We start from the raw sequence: 6,000 nt of genomic DNA, 5'->3' as shown, positions 1-6,000 counted from the left end.
CTGATCTGAAATCAGAAGAAAACAACAACATACATTTCTGTAATAAATGAGATTTTACTGATGAACTAGATGTTTGCATTTTCTGAAGAAAGCACGGTTTGTAGCACAGGACGAGTCAGGACACTCGGTTAGGAGTCTGATCAAATATATAACTTTGAATGATAGTAATAATAGGGCTGATTTAATTGAGCAAGCACTAGGAAAAATTCTCTTGCAAGGGAGCTTTGCATTGTGAACTTTAGAAGTACATCAAACGAGCAATAAAATTGTTTTAAATATATTCTTTGCGTATGTGTTATATTTCCACACAAATGTATCAAAATGAGACACGCATTGCCTTTGGTCAGTTTTGCTCAAAACACCCAAAGACGTCTCTGTTTCTCCATTTACTGGAACAGACACAGAATAATCACATTACATGGAGCAACTTCCACTCACATGAGCGAGTGAGTAAGAGGCCAGATGCAGGGAAATATACTACAGCTGCAGCTGCTGCTGCATCTACATGAGTGTGGCTGTGCCTCAGATCACATAATACCCAAAATAAAAAGTAATAAAACAATATAAATAAATAAATATTCTTCTTCATTCATTGTCATTATGATTATTTATTTATTTTATTTTATTTATTTATTTTCAAAATTGGGTTGAAACATGACCCGTGACAAATTCTTGACAGATTTTGTGGGATTCATCCATATTATTATGGATAATAATCACATGAAATCTGTCAAGATTTCCGTGAAGGGTCATAATTTAAACCAAAATGTAAAAAAATATATAATACAAAATAAATAAATAATATTAATAGTAATACTAGTAATAACAATAATAAAAATTGCTGAATCTCTGAAAAACCTGTCAAAAAATTGTCAAGGGTCATATCTGACAAAACCTGATACTGTATATATATATATATATATATATATATATATATAGCCTATATAAAATTTAATTTTTTAAAATTTTTATTACTGTTAATGATCCATTTTTTCAATTATAAAATACCTATATATCAGAAATCACAGGCACGTCTGGAATGTCTAATCTTCCCAGAATTTCCATCTGCAGACGGCCGGTCACCTGACCTTTTTAACTAGTAACCATGGGGGATGTGTGTTAATGCGGTCACAGGCTCGACAGCAGCTTTGACTGATCCTCCAGCTGTCAGACTGCACGCACACGTCTGTGGGAGCCGCTTCACTAATCCACAGCTTCCACAAAAGCATTTCACATGGACAAAAACCGGCTTTCATCAAAAAAAATAAAACAGGTAACAATGGCTGCCTGAGATGCTTTGATCAATCCTTAAACTGCTGCACTGACATGCTTCATCACTTACAAACTATCATTACTGAACTACTGAAATTATAACGTTTTGATTAATAATCATGGCAAAATATACAACCAAACAGGTTGCAAAAGGGCCGAAAATTTCCAGTAAATTTCTGAAAACTTTCCAAGGTTTCCAAAAATTTCCATAAAATCCTGAGAAGTTTCCAAAAATTCTGGAAATTTCCAAAAATTCTGGAAATTTCCAAAATTTATCGGAAATTTTCCACCCCTCTGCCACCATACACCACTTAGTGAATCAATTTCTTTTGTTAAAAATTAAGTGCCAAACTAGGGTTGTGACGGTGAGGAAATTTTCCCACCGGTTAATCACCGTGTGACAACACGGATAATACTGGTATCACCGTGGGGGCAGGGGTGTTCCCTCTTTTCCTTGTTTTCCTTCGCTTTTAAAAGCGGCATGCGCATTTTACTTTCACTTTCAAATAGTGGCAATTCGGCGTAAAGCAATAGTTCGTTTTCAGTTAGTTTGAATTTTCCCTCTTTTCCTCGCTTTCCTTCGCTTTTAAATAGCTTAAAAGTGCCGTGCGCATTTTACTTTCACTTTCGAATTAGCGGCAATTCGGCGTCAATGGCGCGCCGCGCTGCATCCAGTGTAGACAGCATCACTGATTATAATGGGTTCTATAGTATTTTGTCACATCGCGCAGCCGCTCGCGTCCGGTGTAGACATGGTGTCAAGACGCACCATCACAAAAATACACGAGTTATGTGAAAAGGAGATTTTAATTTGATTACATTAATGTTTAAGTTGAGATTTACAAGAAATATTGGTCACAATTTATTTTAAGATCCAATTCTCACCATTAACTACGACTTTTGCCTCAAACTCCTAATTTGCTGCTTATTAATAGTTAGTAAGGTAGTTGTTAAGTTTAGGGTATTGGGTAGGATTAGGGATGTAGAATATGGTCATGCAGAATATGTACTTTATAAGCACTAATAAACAGCCAATAGGTTAACAATAGGCATGCTAATAAGCAACTAGTTAATAGTGAGAATTGGACCTTATACTAAAGTGTTAACGAAATATTTTAACTGCTACTATGTAAAGGGAATACTGCTGTAAAAAAGCACCTTATTTGTTTAAAGTGTTTGCAAACTAAATGTTATTGCACTTTTGTTCATACAGCAGTACTTTTAAAATAAAAGTGCGCAATACAGTACTTTTTAATTTCGGCATAAAGCAATTGTTCGTTTTTAGTTCGTTTGAATTTTCCCTCTTTTCCTCGCTTTCCTTCGCTTTTAAATAGCTTAAAAGTGCCGTGCGCATTTTACTTTCACTTTCGAATTAGCGGCAATTCGGCGTCAATTGCTTGAATGTGACAACAAAAAACAACGTCAAACTCACTTTAGCCTATATATAAAACACAGAACTTTTATTAACAAAACGAATAAAAATACACCATGCTATAGGGCAGTCTATGCCTAAAATAAAATAACAAATAACTTACAAAGTTTAAATAGGTATACAAAACTGGAAATAAGTAAACACGTAGCCTATAATATATAACCAAATAAATAAGAAAAAAACTTCCAAAATCACCTTAGATAAACGGCAAAAGTCAACAGGCTTTTCAAAATCCAAAATACTGCCAAACAGGAGCTTTTGAATTTCGTTTCGAAACTAAATCATCCGCCATCGTCTTGTCTGTCTCACCTCCCTCTTCTTGTCAGTCAGCTCGACTCACTCTCCTCACTGGATAAATTAAATCCGATCTGTGATGCGACTGTTGTTCGGCACGCTGCATTGAGCAGCCGCGTTCAGTTTTTAATGTCTGTTCGTTTACTGAACTAAATTATTTGTATAACTATATAAACGGTGGGGGTCGATGCCGCGGTGGGCAAGTGACGTTACCGGTGTTGCAGCTTAACAACGGTATCACTGTCAGCACCGTCTATCGCGGCAAGCCTATGCCAAACCAATAAAAACAAGTTATAAAAGTAATAAAAGTTATTGTACTCACGGAATTAAATTATTCTGAACATTAATTATTAAACTTATTTAATCACAAACATGATGTCTCTTCTGTGTGAATCTCAAAAATAACTGTCAAGAACACAACAAAGTCATCTTTCAGGCCTAAAATTTTAAAATGTGCATAAAAACAGCACTTTTTTCAGCATTTTATCCCGTATTTTCTATTCTCTGCATTATTCAGGAGTTATTGTGATAGAAATCATCAATCATCTATGAAAATTACTGTTTATGTCTAAAGCTTCAATGATTCAAGTCAGTTACTCAATTTCCTACAGACTAGACCCGTTTCAACAGCTCTGTACAAGCATAAAAAAACATCCTAGTTTTCATGTTCAGTCACCTCAAATGACCCCTCATAATAATTTTCACTTAACAAAAGCTGTGGCTGTGCCTCAAATCACATACTATCTTTTCCTAAATGGATAAATCCCACAAAACCTGTCCAAGAACATGCCTGGGTCATATTCCCCTCACCCAACAAACAAACAAACAAACAAAATGTATGAATTTCATGAAACCTATCGAGAACTCGTCAAGATTCATATTTCAACCCAAAAATAAATGAAGAAAATATTCAAACAAATAAACAAAAAAAACAAATAAATAAATAATATTTATGAATCTAAAAAAAAAAACAATATGTATGAATCTCATGAAACCTATCAAGAACTTGTCAATGGTCAGATTTCAAATAAAAAATTAATGAAGAAAAAACTTCAAAGAAACAAACAAATAAATAATATGTATGAATCTCATAAAACCCATCAAGACATTGTCAAGGGTCATATTTCAACCCAAAAATAAATAAAGGGAAAGAAAGAAAGGAAGAAAGAAAGAAAGAAAAAAAGTGGATGAAACTCACAAAACCAGTCAATAATTTGACATATTTCAATCCAAAATACATAAATACACACAAAGGTGAGTAAACTATGACAGAATTTGCATTTTTAGATAAACTGTTCCCTTAAAATATTCTGAAATATCCCAAAAAGGCAAGTCACGGACCACAAGCATCAGCCTATTTGAAACGGTTTAACTCACTTTAATCAAGTGTCCTTACACTTTGTGGGTAGTAACAAGGTTTCAAGGCAGGGTTATTGAAGATGGCAGAGGTCATGACCTTCTGCAAGCTTCAGACACTCACCAGACAATCAGGGTCCCACTATCTGAATCAGAGCAGAAGATGATGGTGAGGAACTCAATGGACAGCGTGAGGCTGGAAACACGGGACACAGGAGAGAAAGAGACAGATAGGATGAGATGAACAGAAGATGAACATGACAGGAAAACAAAAATTAAACAGAAGGACAGAGAAACATGAAGGCAAGGAGGATGCAGCTCTAACTAGTTTAAGAGAGAGAGAAGTTCATGCAGAATCAAATCAAGGTTCAATCTGACTGAAAAAACAGATCATGGGATGCAAAGTTCCTCTGCTCACAGGGATCTGTTACTGTCACTGATCTTTGCTAATAGACACTCAGTTCCACATACAGATTTTTGAACCAATCACCAGAGCTGTAAATGTCATGTGACAAATCACTCTGGAGATGCAGGAAAATGAAGTCAACACTGAAAGGCTCTCAACTTGAACAAACACAGTCTCACACCCTCACTACAGTAACTACAGTATCATGAGCCTTGACATAAAAAATAAAGGAAAATGTACTTTTAACACTTCTAAGAGCTCTTTAAGTACTTACTTCAAGTACTTACATCTAGCAGCAGTTCCTGACTACTAAAGCTTAAACTCTAAATTCAATTCGATTCTCATTCACAAGCTTGCGATTCGATTCGATTACCAATTCGATTCGATTCAATATCGATTATTTTGTATACATATCAGGTACGGTACATGCCAAATTTTCTCAAGGAAAAAAAAATCTCTCAACTAATGCTGTAAAATATACATGAGAGTCAGTTGGTACTGCATTATAATACTGAAGGTTAAAAATTGACTGATTTGTGCTGTAGCCTACAACTGTTTAAATTGCACTTAATGAAGTTTTTATAATAATTAAGTTACAATTACTTCAGTTAGTTTTTTTAAATATACACATTTAAATAGTGGCTGTCATAAAAACTTGGACAGATTTATTCAAACATTAAAGAACGGTAAAAATTTATAATGAATGTTATATGTAGGGCTGGGTATCGATTCAGATGTCCCGATTTGATTCAATGATAAGATTCACGTTAATCAGATCTTGTTTTAAATGTGCTGAAATAAATACCGGAAAAGATCGATTCGCGGCTTTTGAGAATCGATATGGAATCGATGTCATTTTAAAAAACGATTAATCGAAAAATCGTTTTTTTTGCCCAGCCCTAGTTATATGGTGCATATATTTAGCAAAATACTTCTGTCTACAGTTTATTTTTCTGGCTGACTATCGAGTTTATGGTCACCAAATATGCTTTCTGAGGTAAATGTGATGTTACATCAATTGTTTACAAGCTGTTATATAGACGTCCTTGCGCGGCTGAAACACTGATTCAGCGATTACATGAGACACAGCGATCTGTCCCTCCACATTAAACAGCGCCAAAACGGCATTTATTGTTTGAATACTGCAATACAATGGACATAAATTGAACTCTGAGACTTTGTTTCATATTAAAAGTACCAACGCACAATGCTTATTGCGATTTATTGGATGGGAGGTGCG

Source organism: Sinocyclocheilus rhinocerous, unplaced genomic scaffold (assembly GCF_001515625.1).
Source record: "Sinocyclocheilus rhinocerous isolate Xijiao unplaced genomic scaffold, SAMN03320098_v1.1 scaffold247, whole genome shotgun sequence".
In the NCBI taxonomy this organism is placed as follows: Eukaryota; Metazoa; Chordata; class Actinopteri; order Cypriniformes; family Cyprinidae; genus Sinocyclocheilus; species Sinocyclocheilus rhinocerous.
The sequence above is the reverse complement of the archived record's forward strand: the minus strand, read 5'-3'. Positions refer to the sequence as shown.